The following is a 24,062-nucleotide window of genomic DNA, read 5'->3' as shown; positions in this document are numbered from 1 at the left end:
TAATCACACATTTCTATTGGTTGAAAACCAACCCTTTTCCAAAAGTACCCTTCCCCCAACTTGACTTCTGCCTAGTACCCTTCCCCCAACTTGACTTCTGCCTGCTACCATAGCAACAGCTCATGGAACACTGCTGTGTAGAGTTAGGTCAGAAGTTCGACACACAATGTTTCAATTCCACAGAGCAAGAGTGCTTGACTTTTCAAACCTTACAGCAAATCCATAGTACTGTTCTTTGGTTACACATTTTTTTGTACCAATACAAAACATGCTTCTATTAATTTACACATACAGCCTAGTTTTTATTCTAGAATGGTATGAAACAGCCAATCAGTTCTTTTTGTTTTGAAAAAAATATGTATGCCTCCATTTCCAAACTGTCTTTCTTTTCATATTGCCATTCTACTGAAAGACACTTCCTGAGTGCATCCAGTTCTCCTTTGAAGATGTTCACAGTGTGGATTGTAGGGCACAGCTATGTCTTCTGGAGGGAAAAGTTTGCAGAGAAAACAGGTATGGTGAGAGACCTTGCTTTGCCAAATGTAGACATAAAATGGATTGGTCAGAGAGGGTTAAAGTGGCACCAATTGATGCCATTGGTGAAATCCTTCATGCAAAACCAACACCCTGACCTCATAATAGTGCACTGTGGTGGCAATGACCTAGGCACTTTGACTGGGGTAGGTCTGGAAATGCTTATGAAGGACACCTTTGCACAACTGTTTACACTTTTCCCTAAAACTGCCTTTGTGTTTTCCAACATATGCCAAAGGCAAAAATGGAACTGGTCCAATCATTTCTGTCCGCAGATTGACAAAGCAAGAAAGCACGTCAACAAATCTGTTTCTGCTTTCCTCCGTGACTATGGTATGGGTGCCATTTACCACAACAACTTGCGTTATGACATGCAAGACATTTATAGAGGAGATGGTGTGCACTTCAATGATGAAGGGAACAGAGTCTTCCTCTTGAACCTTAGACTCTGCATCGGTACTTACTTGTAGGTACCACTAAAAAAATGACTTCATAAACACAACAGCTCTTTTTAGAGCTCCCTAATTTCTAAACTCTTAAATCTGCTTTTCATTTTTTTTTTTTTATTTTTTTTACCGTACGCTTACCGTAAGCTTACGGTACGCGTACCCCGTGATTTTTTTTAAAATCAATAAATGTTTTTTTTGTACTTTTCTGTCCTTCTTTGACCCCCTTACAAATGTTAGGGGGTCTGTAACTCTCCTCATTGCCCCCTTTCCTTGTTTTCTCTGTTTTTTTTCTGAGTGAAACACACAAAATGGCGGCCGCCGCTTCCTGGTTTCGGCCGATTCGAATGTTTACTATGATCTATGGGCCAATCAGAATCTCCTTCGCGCACGCCATGTTTCTTCCGTACGCTTACAGTAAGCTTACCGTACCCGTACCCCGTGATTTTTTTTAAAAATCAATAAATGTTTGTTTTGTACTTTACAGTCCTTCTTTGACCCCCTCACAAATGTAAGGGGGTCTGTAACTCTCCTCATTGCCCCCTTTTCTTGTTTTCACTCTTTTTTTTTCAGAGTGAAACACAGAAAATGGCGGCCGCCGCTTCCTGGTTTCGGCCGATTCGAATGTTTACTAAGATCTAAGAGCCAATCAGAATCGCGCTCGCGCACGCCACCGTACGCTTACCGTAAGCGTACGGTAAGCGTACCGTAAGCGGGCTCAGATATATATATTGATTTAAAGGCTATTTTCTCAGAATCTACTGAACAGATTTACACCAAACCTACAAAAGGCACTTCCTTGACCTAGGGACTACCTCTCTGCCAAATTTTGAGTAATTCTGTTCAGCCGTTCGGGCTGTAGCTCGTTCTAAAGGTCCTATGGAAAAATGCATGGGAAAAACGCGTTTTGGGACCCCCCTTTTATCTCAGCCCCCGCTTGACGGATCCCCCCGAGACTTTCAGGGTAGGAGCGGAGCGTAGCGCCCCACCTATTTTGAGAAATTCGCGAGGATTCGTCGACAGGCGCCAAAGTTATTCAAAATAGAATGTTGAGGTTTTCCTATGGAAACGTGGTCCTAACTATAACTACCTACTGGCGACCGCCAGTAGGTAATATATATATATATATATATATATATATATATATATATATATATATATATATATATATTGTATCAAAACTTCAAATAATATATATATATATACTGGCAAATCAAAAATTATTATAAACAAGGAAATGGTCGAAAGCGATCAATAAAAGAGCGCAGAGGCGAGGGTGAGGAGCGGGAATTTGCCTGAGCAGGAAGATGGTTAAAGGATCATTAATTCCATTAGATCAGATAGTAATGGCGAGAAGGGTATGATAGTATCAAAATAGCAAACAGAAGTATGTAGTCAATATAGCAAACAGAAGTATGTAACTAAATAATAGCAAGTAAAACAGCAGTACAGGACAGGAGATATGAGAAAAAACAACCTATCTGTCTTGAAGCCGCATTTAAAAGAGGCTGATCTCTGTGCTGCTGTTGCCTAGATACACTTGTTTGTTCTAGAAGTTTTTACTTTATGATGTAACTTTAAAGTAGGTACACAAAAAACTGTCACAGTGGAAACACATTTAGAAATGTAAAAAAGCCATACATCTGTTAGCAATGCAAACAAATTTTACGACAACACCTGTTATTTGCATGTATGCACATTGTTTAATATCCAGTTACTGAAGTCCAACAAAGGATCAGTAATTCAACACAGCGCCAAAAAACATCACAATATCAACATATTCAAAAGTATCTTGGTGTAAGGTACGTGATAAGTGCAGGATTTTTGGGATTAGTGCAGGGCGTAGTGAGGGAGGGAGGTTGTGAGAGATTTACGAACATCCACAATTCAATTGAAGAACCTGACCTGCCAGTTAAATGGCCACAAAACTTAAATTAAATAACACAGACTAAGACAGCAGTTGTGCATTCACTGACAATCTCCTGTGTTGATTGAAGAAATGAAAAAGTCGACGTTTCGACCCCTGTTAGAGCCAGCAAATTGGTTTGCTTGGGGTTGGGGTCTTCATCAGGACCGGGGGAAGGGCTTACACCTGGGGGCAGAGGTCAAAAATAAAAAGCCGTGAGGTGTGTCTATGGAGGACCATTACAGTTAAGAGAAAACAATTGTAAAAGATTATTTACCAGCAGCAGCGGCAATTGTCACGCTGGAAATATTGGGAAGGGGCCAGTCAGTGCTCCTAGGAGGAAGGAAAAGAGACGAGGAATACTAAAACCATACTAAAAAGACGGGTGTCAGTGAAACCTAAGTAACCAGAAATACTCACCCAAGGTGTAGTATTCCAATGCTCGAAAAATGAGGCAAGGGAGGGCTGAATGTATCAGCATAAACACTCATCCAATGGTGTTGGGAGCTGGAAAGAAAGGGGGGAGATGGCGTTAATGGTCTCCCACACTCCAATCCCGTTGTAAAAACAAAGCGCATATAAGGTTGCTAACCCTAAATAAATTGCGCAGGAAACTTGTGAAACAAAATAAGTATCAGCGCATTCATGGTACGTCTGCAAATTATGGCAGGGCGTACAGAGGTGTAAGGAATCCCAAATACACTGAGAAAGTGGCAAGACTCACTTGTAAATTAGCATTGGGGAAACGGACCACTGAGTACTTGGGCTGCAACATACCTCGAGGGCCGCGCCGTGGAAACTGACAGCTAACCCTGGGTGTCGTCACAGGACTGAACAAATACGGACCAATCGCGCGCACAACCAATTGGTCGCGCCTTGATTGGTAGGCTTGGGGGTGTGTCAAGTCACGTGTTCATGTGCGAACCCGGCTAAGGGTCTGGAAGTTTAACGGGAGACAGAGAGAAGCGAAACCGCCGCGGCTGCAAGCGATAACATACCTCGAGGGCCGCGTAAGTCGGTCTGACAGCTCGCCTTGAGCCGCGTCACCTGATCAAATTTATCGATCAGACGCGTCCTGATTGGTGGAGGATAAGGGGTGTGTAGTGTTAACTCAGTTTGTCTAAAGCAGGGACCATTTGCTGGTTCTTGATCCATGATCACAGTATTAAAAAGCAATACAATAATTTGAACAGTAGTATGGTAACATCAGTAGATGATATGGAAAACAACCCAACATTTGACATGACATATATATCCTTTGTTAACGCTCAAATAGCATACGTAACAACACAGGTGATTGGTATCACTTAACGGCACCACAGCGGAGGTGTATTCAAGTAAACACTGCAAATACCCAGTGTAATGGGGATTCACCCAGACTTATACTAAACAATTACAGGGGTGAGTCCCATGCTGGCTTAGATGTTTAACCATTGTTTATTAAGGATATTTGGCTAAAAGTTGCGTCAAGTTCATTCAGGCCACATGTGACAGAGTCAAAACGGTCCATCCACTTACACTCCCTGATGTTTAGGATTGAACCGAGGTCACCACCCCTAACACCCAGTGTTATGGCTTCAATTACCAGCCATCTAAGTGATTCAGGGGAATGGTTGCATGTTGTGAAGTGGTCAACCAAGGGTGCACCAGGTGTGTTACATCTAATCCTGCTGCAGTGTTGCAATATCCTGCATTTCACTTTCTGGGTGGTCTGGCCTATATAGATCTTGCTACAGGGGCAGACAATTGCATAGATAACATTCTTAGTATTGCAATTGGTGAGCGTCTTTAAGTCCACCGTGCAGTTGTTATGCTGGAACGTCTTTGTTTCAAGAGTCAAATTGCAGGCTTTGCACTGTCCACATTTCACATGACCCGTGGGGGCCGGAAGATGCCAAAGCGATTCAATTGTTGGTCTAGGTTGTATTTCCAAAAGCGATTTTACCACATGATCGCGGACATTTTTGCCTTTTTTGAAGGCATGCATTGGGGGTTCAGTGAGCTGAAGTTCTGCTGCCACCAGGTGCCAATGTTTGTTGACGATTTTGCGGATATCATTACTCCTGGTGTTAAAGGTCGTAACACATATAAGTCTGTTGGGATCATCCATCCGTGCTTTAGGGGTAAGGAGGAGGTCTCTATGATTGTACCAGGCTTTTTTTGCGGGCCCTCTTGACAAGCCTCCGGGGGTAGCCGCGTTCAATCAGTCTGAGGATGAGGTCATCGGATTCCGTGAAGAAATCGTCTTTTCTGGAACAGTTCCTCCTGATCCTCAGAAACTGTCCAAAGGGGAGGTTATCACGTAGTCCTCTCGGGTGGTGACTTCCATACCTCAAAAGGGTGTTTCTCTCCGTAGTTTTTCGGAACAGGGTTGTGTACAAACAGTCGTCCCTGACCTTGATAGTGATATCAAGGAAATCGATACTGGACTTATCCTTGGTCATGGTAAACCGAATGTCTGCCGATCTATCATTCAACCAAAGGAAGAACTCATCAAGATCCTGGTCGTTGCCCGTCCAAATCATCAGGACATCGTCGATATATCGTTTCCAATATTTGACTCTTTGCCTGAATGGGTTGGTGATATTACTGACAAAAGTCTGTTCGAAGTCGTCCATATACAAAATGGCCAGATCTGGGGCAAAGCTGGCACCCATCGCCACGCCTTTCGTTTGCATGAAGAAGTCATTTTGGAAGAAAAAGAAATTCTGCGTCATTGCTATGTTGAGCAATTTGATGATAAAATCAGAGGGGACTTGCACCGGTTGGCTTCTTGTCTCTAAACATTTCAAAATCACCTCCAGAGCATGTTGTTGAGGGATACTTGTGTATAGAGACACAATGTCCATTGTCACTAGAAGCTGGGTGGTTGGATCGAAGGGCATCCCATCAATCAGATTAATGACTTGCATCGTGTCCCGTAGGTAAGAATCTGTTTTCTCTGCCAATGGCTTCAAGAAGAAGTCGATGTATTTACACAGGGGCTCGAGGATTGAGCCACACCCCGAGACTATGGGGCGGCCGGGCGGTCTCTCCAAATTCTTATGTACCTTAGGTAAGGTATAGATTGTCGGAAGACGCGGCTGGGGTTGATTCAGAAACTGAAACTCCAGGTTTGAGAGGAAGCCTTGGGCAAGGCCTTCTTGGGTTATTCGAAGGATCATGGTGCTGATCTTTTTCGTGGGATTTATGTTGAGTCTGGTATAGCTAATGCCATCATTCAATTGGGAGTAGAGTTCTTCTTTATAATTATCCACGTTCTGTAATACGATGGCTCCTCCCTTGTCAGCGGGTTTGATGACAATAGAACGGTTATTCCTCAAATCGTCCAGGGCCTTCCGTTCAGCTGAGGTGACATTGTGTTTGACATACTTTCTAGTGGAGCATACTCCAAGCGCCTCCTTTAGTACAGTACTCTCGTAGGTTAAAATCCGATGTGAAACCATCTGAGAGGTAGGTGTAAATGTCGATGGAGTGCGTAGTCCAGTGCACGATGTAGTTGTACTCACAGGGGCCTGACGAAAGAAATAGCGTAACCGTATCTTTCAAAAAAACCGGTACAGCTCAGTCTGTAGGTTGAATTTATTGGGATAGGTTGTAGGGACATATGATAGGCCTTTACTAAGAATCCGGTGTTCATCAGCGGTAAGTGTATGATCCGACAGGTTCATAATGGGGTCTTTGGATGTGCCTACCAACGATAGACTCGACGTCTCGTTTGAATTTCGCCATGTTGTTCCTGAGGGAAGTGTACCTGCTTCTGGGCAGTGTTCAACTTTAAAGTGGCTGTACTTGAAGTTGCATTAAAAGATAATGCATAATGTCAGCCTCCGGTCTTGTAATGAAATTGCGGTTCCAAAAAGGACCTCATTATGTTTTATATGAAAAGAGAAAGAGTCCAGATCACATGTGACGATGAGTAGCAGCTATAATGAAATATACATATACTGCAGGAGTAGAGGTGCCATCATTGTAATTTAAATAGAAAATACATAAAATGTTAATTTTGCCGTTGATTCATTTAAATTGATTTTGCATAGGCTGATGCAACAATGCTGTTATTAGAGGGTGTAAATCAAGGACCACATGTAGGTACTTAGGTTTAGTGCTATCAAATCATAAGATATTATCAACTACACATAAGGTGTATATGATTTGAATGTCTTAAGAAAAATGAGGTTACACCCATGGCAATATGCTTGCCTCTCTACATTTAAGGTAACCATTGGTGGAAACTGTATTGTAGGTGACATGAAAAGCCACCCAGGCTATGACTGCCTTCCTTGTTCGGCAAAGATCAGGGAATCATGGATAAGTGGTGAAAGAATTAAAAACACAGGAGACCAGTTATTTTTGATTAACGATCTTAATATTAAAACAAGGACTTTCAGCACAAAAATGCAAATATGAATGTATACCTTGTCCACTCACATAGGTCTACAATGTAGTTCAGGTACAAAGTGTCATAAGATTCGCATTCGCAGTCAGATAACACTGTGAATGCTAAGTTACTGGGCTAATTTTCTTAATGATAATAAGTGTCTTACTTTTAAAAAAAATGGCGCTGCATAAGCAACATATTTGTCATATCCTCATTTAGACATGCTACATACACCACATCACATGCCAAGAGTAAGCCTTAACTGTTTGACTCCTGTAACCCCTGAAAGACACAGCAGAAAGGGAGGCCCTTGCCATTCATTGAGCTTGCAGCAGTATTTGGTTTCTGCGTCTCCAAAGACAGTGTCTGTCCTTGATACAAGGATTGCCTAGCAGCTTTATCTGCCCTGGAGTTGTGCAAGCACTGGAGGAATCATTTGTCAATTGGGCTGGAAATGAAGCCCTCTTCTACAAACTCTCCCTAGCGGGAAACATCATTTACCCTGCATGCGAAACAACACATGCCATTACAATGCAGTCATTACAACGACCGCGTTGTTACATCGCATGCCATTCCAACGCAAGCCATTACAACGACTTGCTGTAGGGGGCAGAAGGTGTTGGAATTTGAATCCAACACAACTCCCTACTGTTGCACAGACTGGAGTTGGAATAGTAAATTATACTATTCCAACATCCAGCGCCCCCTACAGCAAGTCGTTGTAATGACTTGCATTGTAGTGCTATGTGATGTAACAACGCAGTTGTTGTAATGACCACGTTGTAGTGGCATGCGTTATAACGTGGCCTATTCCTCCCTGGCAGCTATTTTGCATTGGAGGGTGTTTTTATAAAAGTGGGCTGCCTTTATCTCACTCCCCTTTTGGTGAAACATATGACCTTACCTTCATTTCCCTCCCTTTACAGTGAACATGTTCATGTTTGTAACCAAATTAGAGGTACCCCCAGATGTATTTTTCTGAGGTCTCCAGCCAGTCAGTTGGTCTTCTTTTTCTAGCCAATAGTTTTAATTTCTGTTTGTCAGCAGCAAGAAAACACAGCCAATTAAAGGTGTTCTTCTTTATACTGAATTTTCCAATCTGGACAAAGCTTATATAAAATAGGCATGGCCACTCTTCATGAATGTCAATCATTACTTTGCAGTTTATTTGATTGTGACTCAGTAAATTACATAGTGGTCATTTCATCAGGAGTACATTTGCATTGCATATGTGCACATTTAGAGTTCCCTTACATTGCACGGTTTTACATATGAAGTGCCTTTACATGAAATTGAATTGAAATTAAATTTCATATGGAGGTAGGTAAGTATTAGTTGTAAGCCATTATGAGATATATCCACGTATAAATGCACTTACTTACGATGAGAGCACCAACAAAGGAAAACAATTAAAACATGCCTGCGTTGTAAGCACTCCTGATGTAAAGACTGTGATGTCAAGGTGACATACTCCTCTGTACTGTCGCCGTGCCCCTATCCCATTCATCGCTCCATCCCATGTTTCCTTTTTGGGAAGTCTGGTGACTCATCTCACTCCACATCTGTTTGTTTCAGTTTGCAGTTGGACACAGCTGAAAATGAGAAACAAAATCGATGACTGGATTGAAAATGAACACAATCAGCAAAGATACAATCTACCCCTTCCCAAACAAAGACATGGCTAAAGGTGGTCCATAAATTCCGAAAGTAAAATTCAGCGTCCTGTCAGGTCACCACAGCATCACAGTGGTGATGAAGCCACTGCACAGCTGCTTTAGCATAGGATGAAAACGTGTTGACCTGGTAACCACCTTGAGAGAGACACATAAGCGGCTGGGTACTGTCTACACCTGCAATTTTCAGCAATTCCAAGATGACATAAAGATGCTAGGCATCATGACCCCTCCCTACATTGATTTAATAAAGAGAAGTATTAGTTCCCAGGAGCACATGAACCACTAATCACTTGAGTAGAACAAGTGCCACAATAAGAGAAACCCAGGAAATGCTCAGTCAATCCGGTGTCTTTCTTGTTTTAACTTTCAAATTCTATACCACTGTATCATAAGTTAATTTGTGAAATAACGATGAAGGGTTGCAGTCACAAAAGTTTATTAAACATTTAATAAAATACGTTTATTTTATAGAATATAATTATCTGCTAATAGATTTACCATAATATATTATTGCTTTCCCAAAGCATATATCAGGATATAGACAACTTTCGATTTCCAATGACCTTGAAGTGTAACGTTCACCAGAAAATACACATAGGAGATGGGCAACCAATCCACCGGCACGGGCACAGATGGACACATAATAGAAAGGGTCGAGAGTTGAGGACGAGAAATGCTGAGCCAAGGATAGTTGCAGAAGCGGTCTGTGTAGCACAGATGCGGCTTGCGGCTGCCTTGTGACAACTCCTGCATCCCCCAGTCTATCAGCAGGCCGCTGACAATCAACCATATTCTACCATATACGGTGCTATACAACAAGAGCCTTAATGAAACGCATTTCAAGAGTCTCGTCAATGAAAACTTGCATGGCTAGGTAAAATCAACAGGCAACAAATCAAACTGGTCAGAACAGTTCTCAGGCAACTAATCAATCGACGATTTCCCCCGATAGATTTTGGCACGATCTCTCAGGAAACAGTATAGGATGGAGTCCACTCCAAGTCTGAAGAGTGAGACTTTTTCTCCTCTTGCCGTAGCAAAAAAAGATTTCCTAACTGGCCAGAAGACAACTCACTCAGAGGAATAAAGCAAAGAAAATGAGAAACAGACATCTCCAATGTTCACACTGGGTGCTCCCTGGAGAGGCCAGAAGGAGAATATAGCAGATTTACACAATGCTAGGATGGGCACCCAAACAATATCATTACATCCACTATTCCAGAATTTGTTTTTCAGGCAGCCAATGTTCTAAGCCAACTGGGGAACCTGGCTGTGGTGACATTAAATCCAGTGCATCCTTCCTTGATAGAGATAACATTAAACCAGATCTGAGGTGAACTTCACGAAATGAAGCTCTGACAAGAATACACTCATCTTAAAACTAATGACCAGCTTGGGCAGATTAATGAAAATCTTCAACAGCTGGCCACTTGTATGACCCAGGTAGAATTAAAGGTATCCACTCTTGAAAATACCAGTAATAAACAAGACGGAAGCTTGACTAAAATGATAATCAAATTGGAAGATCTCCAGCTAAAACTTGATGATGTTGAAAATCGAGGTCGACATACTAATTTACGTTTTGTGGGTATACCCAAGGATTGCAAAACAGGACATCCATCCATAAAACTGATATCAGATCTAATTTATAAAGTTGTTCTGCCAGAAAAACTAGCTGAAGGCGAAGACTTAACCATTGCTACAGCACATCGAGTTCCGGCGGTTAAACCTACAAATGCGAAATGTCCTCGTACGATCCTGGTTAACTTTGGGGATGTCTCGATCAAAGAACAAATTCTGACTCAGGTGATGAAGAAGGAGTCTTTCACCACGCCTGACAATTTTTCATTTAGAAAATACTTACATATAGTTTGATTTTAGCAGCGCGAAGACATCGAGAATTTGTTGGACTGATAGATGAATTCAAACAAAATGGTGCTCCAGCTGGTATGGAACAAAAATCCAAACTAAAAGTTCTTTATAAGGGCCGATCCCATATATTTCAGTCCAGCGAACGGGCTAAAGAATTTTTACACACAATTAAGGGGGGCGAAAAGACAGCAATCGTGTAAGATAAAATGGTATTTGTTCCACATTGATTACAGATAGTAATGAGATTGATTTGATACAACTTGAAGAAACCAGGAATACAATTATGCATAGTAGGAGGATGAGGCACTATGAGGTCCAAGACTATCTTGCACATCTCCCTAGAAGAGCTTACAGAGTACCATTCCATGGTACTCCTTCAGGTGGAAGGGGGGGGTGGCATGGGTGGTGGGACAGGGCACAGGTGGGGCACAAACCAATGTCTGGTAGGACTCTGAGCATGGTGAGGACGGTAGGCAAGGTGAAATGGAGAGCAGAAGGGATGAGAGGGAAAGAATTTAGGGTTTTTGAGATATAGGGTTACTTACACCAAAAGCAAGTGCTCTAGGGAAGCTTGGAGGGTGTCATTTGGAGGAGTATCAAAAAGTGTAGCTACAGAAAAGGAACAACTCAATGCAAATGGCTGACACTCAGATAGTTCAAATAGCCTCTTATAATATCAATGGGGGGAGTAACCAAACCAAATTGAAATCTACACTTCACAGAAACAAGTAATTTTGCTTTAGGGGACACACTTCAAAACACATTCCACCCCCTTAAATTGCCAAGTTTTAGCTCCCAAGATTGTTTTGCATTGGCGGGTGCAGCAGTCAGGGGAGTTGTGGTTCTACTCACACATCACTGTCAGGGGGAGCTTCTTCAGATTATTGGGGATCCTAGAGCGAGATGGATAGTTGTGAGTCTGTAGATTGGTGCCCAGATCCTTCAGATAGTCAGTTTTTATGGCCCTATTGATGCAACCGCTCTGGATGAACTCGAAAATAGTTACTGCCTGGCTTAATTGTAATAGGAGGTGACTTCCATATTTTATAGAATTTAAGTTTAGGCTCCACTTGTAAGAAGAAAGCGCAAAATAAACCTAAATCAAATAAACAACTAAAATTACACAAGACTTATCATTAATTGACCCTTGGACGATCCAATATCCATTTTCTAGGGAATATACATGTTTTTCAAAAAGATATAATACAGCTTCAAGAATTGATTGCTTTCTAACTTCCCATCAACGGGAGATAGAGAAATCATGAATTCTTCTAAATTCATTTTTTAGATCATTCTGCCCCTGTGACCGAAATTAGGATTAGGGCAAATTCAGGTGAGCGCCCTCGCTGGACATTAGATAAGGCTCTTTTGACAGAGGATGTTTGGGTCACGATATTGCAAACACATCTTACTGAATTTTTTTAGAGGAATATTGGATCAGCCCCAATTTTTTCTGTTTGGAATTTATGCAAGGCCATTATCAGAGGGGAGGCAATATCATGTAAAGCAAATACTCTCAAGAATAAGAAGGAGATTGCTATGAAACTGCAGCAGGAGCTAGATCAGGCAATTCAGTTGCAGTTAACACACTATTCACAATCAACTGAATCTAGGTTAAGAAAAGCTAGACACGCTATAAATAAGCATTATGACTCCCAGAAAATAGCTAATCAGACCACTTGAATAGAAAAACTCTGTTTATTTAGACCATAGTCTTTAAACACAATAAAAATCCAGAAGGATTATTAACAATATAAGTTCTTTAACAATTGTATTACCAGTAATAACACATGATAAAAAGATACAGCACACACATCCTATCCACAGTGACACAATCATACAATCACAAATCAGTTCAATCCTTTAAAAAATATAAATATTTATTTGAAAAAAATTATAAAAGGCAAAAACTTTTAATAAGCAAAGTTAAAATCACTAACACCCCTTCAGTTTCTCCCTTACAAAACTTTTTATGGCTTCCATATAATTTCCCAAAGCAATAGCAATATCAAGATTTTGGCAATTCTGTGAGTAAGGCTACTGCTGGGACTCGTGACCTTATTTCATGTTTTTTTTAAATTGGACATAAAAACAATTTCCGCAATGCTAGCACTGAAATACAGTCAACCAATATGTGCAAAATACCATTTTTTGTTTCTAGCCCACATTTACAGTTTCCATCTGGCTGTATCATTTCTACTTTTACTTTTTCGTCCATCAGCCAAGGATTAATACCAATTCTTACTCTTAGAATTTCACACCAAAGCCCGTGGTTAGGCAGAGTGTCCAAGTACGGATTCCAGGCTTCATTCACCCATGAATTTCTTATGCATTGTACTGATTTGTTCATACTCAGGTATTCCAGATCTAATTTCCTTGACAATTCCTGTCCTTGGAGCCTGAGAGTACTCTTAGTAAATTCTACTTCCAGTGAATGCTGTGATAGTCTCACCTTTAAACTCTCTCCTACAATCAGATCACTTGCTTTCAGCAGCTCTTTGAGGAGAGCGAACATGCTGGGACATTTTTGGCCTTGTCAAGTAAAAAAAACCAATAATGACGTCATTATGTCTATTTTAGACGAGGATAGAGGCCAAGTAGTAGATCAAATGGCAGAAATGGACAAGACATTTCTGACACATTACAAAAGGTTTTACACTTCCCCACCCTTGATATCTCCAGAGACTGTTCATAATCATCTTTGAACTATTGATTTACCTACACTAAGCGTCACGCAGCAGGCCCAGGTAATGGCACTCATTTCAATAAAATAAGTCAAGGGAGCCTTTAAAAAGACCCCCGGTGGAATAGCTTCTGGCAGCAATGGATTGCCAATAGAATTCTATAAAACTTTTATGCCACAAATAATAAGATTGTTGGTGTTATTATTTAATGCAATACTAGTGGGGTGTCAGATCCCTAAAATCATAGTTAGCTTCTTGGAGAAAGATAAACCGCCAAATAGGCTGGGATTTTACCGTCCAATTAGTCTACTAAATAATGATTACAAACTATTCACAAAAATTATGGCAGCTAGAATATTTCCCCTGCGTCAAGAATTGGTGAATGAAGATCAATGTGGCTTCCTACCAGGGAGGGCCTTTGTTAACAATACAATTTTTCTAACTCAAGCCATAGACTATTTTACAAATAACAGTGAAAAAGCTGCAATCATTATGATTGATGCTGAAAAAGCCTTTGATTTAGTCCATTGGGATATTTTGTTTGCCATTTTATTGAGTTTTGAGTTTCCCTTGAGCTTCGTGAATCTTCTACACAAATTATATGACGAAGCTGAAGCAAACATCATAATTAACTCCCATACAGCAGGGTCAGCAGAAATTCGGGGTGGCACTCGTCAAGGGTGCAATATATCCCCTGTGTTATCGGTGTAATTTATTGAACCGTTAGTTTCACAGATATGACAGGATTTGTAAATTAGGGTACACCTGTTGGGAACAGCAAAGCTGAAGCTATCTTCAGATGACTTAATTTTGTATTTACCGGCAGAAGTGTAAAATATCACCTGAACGTTTGATAAAATTACAATTTTTTCAGACTTAGGGGGCTATAGGATTAATCATGCAAAGTCGGAAATTTTGCTGTTCAATTGTTCTAACCAGGTTCTTCTGGTCGACTTGTGAACACAGGCCTGCAAGTATGCCCCAGTTAGATATCTGGGCATTTTTGTGTCGCACAACTTTTCCAACTCAACTATGTGTCGACACTTGCTAAAGCCGAAACTATTTTAAATAACTGGCTGTCATTACCACTCTCCATTCTCAGGAGAACCGTGTTAATAAAAATTATGAAACTCCCTCTTTTTCTTTTTCATTTTTCAAATGTAATAATTAAAGTTCCCTAAACTTATTTTATTAAAATAGAACAGATGCTGTGTAAATTCTTAAGGGCAGGCAAGAAACCCCATACCAAATTAGAAACCATGCAGTTGAGCTAAGAGGATGGCGGTCTTGGCTTGCCCCACATCAAGCAATATTTTCAAGCCACTTTTATGGATTGGTATGGACAGGCAATGGCTCCTCGGCAAATGTTATTAGAAAATAATATCCAGTTAGTGCCTTTCATAAAAATCCCAAACCTTCCCAAATGTAGTAGATACAAGGTCCCATACATAAATCTTCATAGGTTTGCCATAATGAAGGAAGAATATCGGTTTACCCCACTTCACTCCGACATCTGGATAAGACATTGTGACGCACTAGGTCTTAAGTTGGGTGTACGGAATATAAGCAACTGGGAAAGACTGGTGTTTATCAGTTGAAAGACCTATTGATAAAGGGGGTTGTGAAGACATGGGACCAGTTAAAAGTGGGTAGACCAGAACTTCCCCCCTCGTTATTTTTCTCCCATATACAGCTACGCAACTTAGTATAGAACTCACAACTCCCAAATGGCAAACTCACAATAGAAATTAGCCAAGCATTTTATGTGAGGGAGACAACGGGGTAGAGAATTGGTCCCAATACTTCAGCAACAATTTTACGGACAGATAATTCCTAATGCCCTTAAAAAGAATAAGGCCACCACAGGATGCAGAATAGAAGCATCTTTATGGATAGCATATAATGAAAGGTCATCTAAAGCCATGAGAGGGGCTAATTTCAGACATATGGCCTTCTTCTGTAAGTGGCAGCACGTCTACAAAAAATATTTCCATTTGCGTCTGGACTATGTTTTAGATGTAACCACCAAATAGGAGATTGGATGCATGTTTGCTTTACTTGTCCGATTATAACAGAATTTTGGAACCAGGTCTTCCAGTGATTAAACAGAAAATTGATGACATCTTTAGCTCCTGACTCACTAGCAGCCCTGTTCTGAATTGTTAATATCAACTTGACAATTCACCAAAAACAGCTCATATTTATTGCATCTTTAGTGGCCAAATCCCTTATTCTACGAAAATGGAAAATTGTTGAACCGCCTGTCTTTAGGCTCTGGGCACACCAGATGACCCAAGTTAAGCATAAGGAAAAACTGTACTCTGAAAGAATAGGAGCCGTAAAAATATTTCATAACATTTGGGGTGAAGATTGGGGATCACCCTTGGATAACTGTGATTCACCCGGTTCCAAAATCTAGAGAGATGGTTATATTTAAGAAACTTAATTGCGAAGTTTTAGCTTTCGTAAAATGTTAATTATGCATTATGCTAATGATTCATGGGGTTTCAAAATTTAGCAAGATGATTGTATTTAGAAACTGTAAAGGGATATTTAAGCTTTGTGGGGGTGCTAAATATGAATTATATTAATGATTGAGGTTATTATCATAATGATCAAATTATGTGGATGAAATGTTATTTAAACTTTTTTATTATACCTTCTACCTGTGATTATAAATAAAGATCAAAAAAATAAGAAAAAAAAACCTCATACATGTGCACACAAAACACCAGCAAATCATATTTGCAGCGATTTATTATGTACTACCGTGCTATTCCATGCACAGTGCTCCAGTAAGTGATGCTCCCATCAAGAAAATGAATCTTCAACGCACCCATCATTGTTCATCAGGACAGCGACATTTCTAGAAATGACATCAAACAGCATTCAGTGGAATCACAGGTCACAATACATGCTAGAAAAATTGGACCCTCTGTTTGGCTTAGGGTTAGAGCTGTAGAAGGGGTGCAGTGAACCCTCAAATGTTAGGGCCCCAGAACCAATGTACTTGCTGCACCAATAATAGCTATTCCCCATAAGAGTTCATGTAGTGTCTAGATTACTTACTGGTAATCTTCATTACTCCAGTTTTACGTTCCTCTTCTGAGTACTTTCTAGCGCAGAATAAAGGCCACGCCCCTTCAAGAGCATACCTAGAACGCACCAAATCCTTCTTGTTTTTATTCTGTTTCAACTATTTAAAGAGAAGATACTTTAAGGAAATTCTGGTTGTACCAAGCTCCCTGTAACCTCCATTTTCAATTTAGCATGGGTGGGAGGAAGAGGACAGAATTTACTGGGATAAGGATTGTGAAATCAGAGTAATGAAGATTACCGGAAAGTAATCTCAACATTACCTTTTCATTTACTTTCCTCATCCCCTTCCTTACAAGTTCAGGCATACCAACGATAAAATTACTAATGGAAGAAAAACACACAGAAGATGGGATCAGGCAAACACAATTGTTTAATACTAACAATACATAAATCTGTCAAATATATAAAACTCAAAGTACATCATTTGAACACAATAGCTTTGTACCAAAGTGCAACTCAGAACTGTGGGCTAAGTTTAATCTATAGTGGCTTACAAATGTAGAAGGATTCCCCCAAGTAGCTGCAGCACAAATGTTCAAAATAGAGACACCACCTCATTCTGTCCATGACACAGACTTTTGAGGAATGACCCGGAATAGATCTTGGAAACTTGTCTCCTGAGGTTTTATAAGAAAAAGTGACTACACATTTGAGGCAATAGTGCAAAGTCAATAAAGAAGACTGGTCCCCTTTAATAACCTGTCTAAAATTCACAAACAGAGTATCCTTTTTCCTGAAATCAGCTGATCTGGTTAACTACATTTTTATTGGTCTGATAACATCTAATAATCCTTCACGCTCTGAACCAAGAAAGCATTCTAGGGCTGGCAAAATAGGGAAGCAAAATTCACTTTTGACACAAAAGAAAGCCTCAACTTCAAAATTATCCTCTCCTCAAATACTCTGAGATACAGAGGAGTATACAACAATGCACTTACTTTTCCTGAACATTTTGCAGTGACAATAGCAACTAGCAATACTATCTTTTAGGACAAACATTTCAGAGAAACATCATCCAATGGCTCAAAACAAACTTCCTGTAGAGATTTTAGAAACAGTGAAAGTACCCAACTGATAAACAGATTCCTCACTCTAGGTCTTAAAATCTCAAAATCTTTAAAGAGTCTAGAAACCCATTTCTCCACCTGTGCCATAGAGACCCATGGAGAATGGAAAACTTTGATAGCCACACATTGTAATTTTAAAGTGGCTATTGATGAGCTCTTATCCTAGCCATCTTGCACACATTGCAGGATATTCCCTGGGGAGCAAAGAAGTGAAGAAAGTCCCTTTCCACACACCACCTAGTGATAGAAGATCAATGATGACCATAAGACTGACAAATAGATTCCCTTCTTGAGGTCGGAATAGACTCTGCCACTGAAAGAGGAGAACCTAAATTCCTGAGCCCCTGTCTCTCAACCTCCAATCCTCTAACCTGCACAATTGAACAGATACTAGGGGCAATAATGCAGGGAGATTTAAGGGACAAGGATCTAGAGGAGGTAACCACACCTGTTCCACCTTCATTTCTTTCAAGAGGAGGAACCACTGCCTTATTTGCCAAAAACAACATATAAGTGTTACACCTGACTTTTCACTCTGAAACCACAATAATACAGAGAAATCATAGGAATAGTTTTGAATGAAAACATTAGAGCTCTTGGTCACAGCCACGTCAATGCATCCACTCCCATGTCAAACTGATCCTAAAATCTGGGGAAGTGTCAGGGCAGAAGAGAGTTCTGGTGATCTGCAAAGAGATCTCCTTCCGGAACCAGAATGTCTCATGCAAATCTCATAGAAAAACTGCATTGAGAAGAGGAAAAAACCTGCTCAAGGTATCTGTCACCACATTTTCCTTGCCCTTTATATCGATTGCTCTTAGGGATAACACAGTCTGCTCTGCCTAAGTTTAAATCCAGTTCTGAACTGTCTGTTTAAGAAGGACATGGTCACTGTGGGCTCGATTCACAGAACTAACTTAAGACAAAATCCTAAACTCATTTTGGTATTCACAGAAGGCACTTACTCATTTTGGTATTCACAGAAGGCACTTACTCATCAATGAGTAAGTGCCTTCTGTGAATACCAAAATGAGTAAGTGCCTTATTTGAATAACAAAATGAGTAAGTGCCTTCTGTGAATACCAAAATGGTAGTAAGTTTAGGATTTTGTCTTAAGTTAGTTCTGTGAATCGGGCCCTGTGTTGTCTATTGTGACCACTAAATCTGAGTTCTGAATCTGGCTCTGAAAGTCTTGCGGGCCTGCCAGACTGCCATAACTCCCACCAGTATGAACAGTAGATTTTCTCCTGAATTGACCAAAATCCCCGAATTGTCATGGACTTAAAAACTGCCCTCCAACCATTCTTTCTGATACCATTGTAATCTCCTTTGAGGGCTAGGAAGACAGAAGAACTCTCCTGTCCAAAATCTGGGAGTCTAACTACCACCGAATTCTTCAGAAAATAGGCTCATTACGTTGTTATTCTTCAATGTTGGTTTCCAGTGCTAAAGAATATGAAGAACAAATGGTTGCAAGTGCAGATGTGCTCAGGAAACCACAAATAAGCAGGCCGCCTAAAGAAAGAAAAACGAAAGAGGATCACTACCTCTTGAAAAAGAAACCAACCTCCTTAAGTTGAGTTATTATTGAGCAGCAAGAAAACTCACCAAATCTCCTTGGACTCTGAGAAAATCTTTGGGCAAATCTTGGGCCCCTTGCAACAGATTCTTTCTTCTTCGAATCAGCTTCAAATGCCTTTCTGGAGGAAGAGAAACCAGTAACATTTGTTTGAAACAATGCTCCTATGTACATCAGACTGTGATGAACAGAGATTCAGCAAAAAATCAAACCTCTCCAATGTCTGTACAGTCTCATGAACAGTCTCCAACTGACACTCCTGAGAGTGGGAAACTACTAAGTAAGTTGTCAATATATGTATGTATTTTAATATTCTGTTTGTGTAATATTGACAATATTGGAGCTAGAAACGTGGTAATTGCTCTGGGAGAGGATTTTAGACCAAATGGCATGTATCGGAACTGCTAATTGGAATCCCTTATTGCAAATCTGGGGAAGTCTGACAGCCTTCTGCAATGGGAAAATGAAGCTAGGTATCCTGGAGAGCTATCGGTTCTAGAGACTTATACTCCCCTTTTTTGACCAATTGAATCAATTAGCGTAAAGAGTTCATCTCGAAGTGTACAAACTTGAGAAACATATTTATGTTGTTGAGATCGATGATCAGCTGTTACTTCCCTGACTACCTTTTTATAACAAGAAATACCAACGAATACCGACTTGTGCTTTTTTTAACCAGCAATACCACTGAGTATCAACTTAACCCAGTTCTAGCTCTGGAACTGGAACTATTGCTCTCTTTTCCAGCAGGATCCATGCATTCTCTTGAAGGAGTTGACTCTTTTCTAAACCTTTTCGAATGGGAGTCGGAAGGAAGCGAGACCCTTCTAGGCAGTCTCGAAAGTCCACTGAGGACTCCCGGGAAATCACCTGGGTCAGGCAATTGCCTTTTATCATCTCCTACCAAGAATTAAGGAACCTGATCATCTCTGCTCCCACTTTCTCCAAAGGACCTTGAATTTCTCAATAGTCAGGAACACTGATTGTTCATCAACCCCTGTGAACCCCTGAAGTAATTACCCTTATGTTTTGGTTGGAAGTGAGTCTTATTAGAAGTCATTTCATAATTCTTTTCTCTTGATCACTCATGAGGCTTCTTATTCCTGTAATAACCTTTCGACTGCAACGTGAAAAACTATGCATATTTTGTGCTCTTAAAGGTTTTGTTGATGACATTTTCATGCTCTTCACCAAGCAACGTATCACCAAAAAGGATATCTTAAATAAACCAGTCTTCTGAGTTGAAACAGCATTCCAATTTCTTTAAAAGAGATGTCATCTTACTGCAGCCATTCTGGGTGTAGCCATTAATGAGGCCTTTAATGTATCGAAGGATATATCTGATATGTAATTATCCAAATATTTTATAACCACCAACAGCTGTGAAACATTCTCACCCTCTTGAATAGCCACAGAAAAAGACTGTAAATCTTAATCAGAGACTGGGATTTGTAAACCAAATTGATCCCTGCCCTCATGGCCAGATTAAATCCTGAGTAAGTTCTCTTCAATAAAGCCTTTGGCCTTTTATCTACTGAGTTCGCAATAATCACATCATCAATTAAAAGGTGTGCAGATTGACCCGACTGATTAGCAATTAAGGGATAATTTGCCACCTTTTCAGAAAGTTCTATATTGTCTTTTTTCATACGGTATAGCCTCTCCATAAACCTTGGTACAAAAACAATTTTTATGTCTCTCCAGTCCCTTTTTATGAGACCCTGTACTGCAGACTTAACAAGAAACTTAGGAACTATAGGCCTGTTGAATTGTCTGAAACAATCATCACTTGTTGACGGCTGGTCATCATCAAAGGATGGTGAAGATTGCTAGAGAAATAAGAAACCAGACCTTTCAGCACCGCCTTTTGAATGAATTTGCTACTGGGAGTACCAACGTCAGCATCATAGGTATTATTAGACATTATTTTGAGCCGGTGGTTTCCGGCGCTCAACACCGACACTCAGTTGTCAACACCGGCACTTATGACAGTCTAAATTAGAGATGAACGCAACAACAGTTGTTTGTTTATTCAGTATATGTTAGAATTGACTTATACATGTCACCCATGCCATTCTTATTGCTTTGGGGGCCTTGAATAGTCTGAATTGTTACACTTGTAGGTTGTGATGTTTAGTAGTTGCACTGGTTCTGTCATTGGCGGTGCTGGTGGGGACAATGGAATGTGCAAAGCTGAACTGGCCTCCTGACAAGAGCCATAGCACCTAATTGTTTACAAACTGAGCACTGGTTATAACTGGCGGGTGATCACTATGAAGGACTAGATGAAGGAGAGAAATAGAATACCTGCCTGACCCCAGAGTTCATTGCTCCCTTTCTGATCCTCCTAATATTTCTGAAAGGCATCCTAAATAGATATAGTCATCAGCTGAAGCCAGGCGCGCAACATCCATTGGACTCACAGGGCTTCAGCCCCCCCTCCCGTCGTGTGTGGCAGCCCGGGGTGAGAAAACTTCCCGGCACTCACACAGCCGCACCCAAGCACTTCACAGGTCTTTAAAAGACCATTTGCATGTTAATGAGGCCTCGCTGTTGTTTCACCCCTTCTAAGAGCCCCTGCAGCTCCACTCTGCCTATGGCTTAAAAGATTCAGCCCCCCCCCCCGAAATTTTTTCTTAGGCCCCCCCCCCCCCGAAATTTGGCTCTAGTTTCGCCTCTGGGCGGGGCCAGAGAAGTGCAAATATCACCTTCAGGTTAATACATACAAAGTATAATACACACCTTCTTCTGCCAGCTTCTCCCTAGTCTTCACTGTGCTGGAGACCCCCCTCCCTTCACTTCAGTTCAGTCTGAGGCACCTGAACGTCGGCATCATCCCTTCTGGAACTGTTATTTTTTCAACAAGAAGTGTGGGAACTGGTACTGTAAAATTGAAAAACAAATTAGGGGCGTTGTTCCCAATAGACCCCGCCCACTTCAACAATTGGGGCCCATGAAGAGAGAGGTGCCCCTCAGGTGCACACGAAACAAAAACAGAGTTTCCTTAAGGTACTTCCCCTTTAAAGAATAAAGGGGATTTAAAAAAGAGGGGGGGGGGGAGTGAGAGAGAGTGAAAAACAAGTAGGGTTTGGTGCTTGTAAGTGTGCTTTTGAAGGGCCACGCGCTCTGTTTTGCACTGTTGAGTACTCGGAAGAGGAACGTGAATGAGGAGGTAACATTCTCTTAAAGTGGACAGGGAAAGTATATAACCAAGGTGAGTGCGCCAACCTTTTCGTTATTACAAGTAGCTCAGCTTCCTCCATACGAACACTGAAGTCTCAAAACTCTGCAAGCCTCCGTAGTCTGCGGGAAAGTTATACCAAACGGCAGGTGGCTAAATAAAATAAAAGTGTTGCTAACAGCATTGCTTTGCTGCCATGATTAATTTTCACACTTGCACAACTCCTGACAGGACGTGCATTCGGATATGGATGATTCAACATTTAAGTAGCCATTCACCAACTCTTTTTGATTAGAAAAATACATACATTTTTGCTCATGGACTTTTCCGTCTCTGTAATTATGTTTTCATTTTTTTCCACTTTTGTTATTTAGTGTTTGAGATGGTTTAATTAATCCTTCCCCTTTGTTTCGAAAATGTGACAGACACTTGCGAGATAGATAATAGATTGATGGAGAACTCTTGAGGGGGCCTGGAGTGCTCATCATTTACTAGGCAGGGTATGTTAAGCATAATACTGTTAAGATCAAGCCCTCCAGGACAAAAAAATGAAAGAGGCATTTAATTGGAACACTTAGCAATCACAAAACCAAGACAGAGGTTAAATTGTTTTGTGCAAGAGAAATTAATACATTAAAGGTTATATTTCCAACTGTGAGGCTGCAGAGCCAGGCTCTTATGCGGTGTCAGAATTACATGAGGCAGAAGAAATGGTTTTGAAATGATTGTGGAATCATTAACAAAAGCCAAGGCAGAGTAAGACATTTCCCAGCAGGAGGGTGTGAAGAAGAATAAAGACATGGAGAGAGCTCATTAAGAATGAATTGCAGACCATAAACATTTGAAACCACTAAGTGTGGAGTTCTATCTGTTATCTAATGACTCAGAGATTATAAAGCCAGCCGTGACTTTCAGGAAAGGAGAGTTGACTTTGCAGGAGGTTGTGTGCTATTACAACGAAAAAACGAATTATTGTTGAGAAAAAACGCAATTTTTTAGACCTTAGCAGCACAGTTAACGAGGAGCTATGATTCTGGCTGTAGGTTTGCAAGTGCTGGATAACATTGTTAAAAGATGCATGTGCTTTGGATTGTTTCAGTGAGAATACAATTGTGAATATAATTGTGTGTCTGTGTGTGTGTATGTGTACGTGTATGTGTGAGGATGATTGTGTGTGTGTATGTGCGTCTTTGTGTGTGTGTGTGTATGTGTGAGGATGACTGTGTGTATGTGCGTGTTTGTGTGTGTGTGTATGTGAGGATGATTGTGTGTGTAAATATGTGTTGTTTGTGTGTGTCTCTATGTGTGTGTGTGTGTGTGAGGATGATTGTGTGTGTGTATGTGCGTCTTTGTGTGTGTGTATGTGTGAGGATGACTGTGTGTATGTGTGTGCGTGTTTGTGTGTGTGTGTGTGTGTATGTGAGGATGATTGTGTGTGTAAATATGTGTTGTTTGTGTCTGTATGTGTGTATGTGTGTGTGTGTGTGTGCGTGTGTGTGTTCACATCACAGTACAACAGGCATGCTCCCCTATTCGTTTCAAAACCTTCATGTTCCTCAGGCCACTGGCTGGCAACTGGAATCAACATAATTCCGTGACCATGATACAAGGTGTGTACCTTTCTTCCACAGCACAAA

Source organism: Triturus cristatus, chromosome 5_2 (assembly GCF_964204655.1).
Source record: "Triturus cristatus chromosome 5_2, aTriCri1.1, whole genome shotgun sequence".
NCBI lineage: Eukaryota > Metazoa > Chordata > Amphibia > Caudata > Salamandridae > Triturus > Triturus cristatus.
This window is presented reverse-complemented; position numbering follows the sequence as displayed.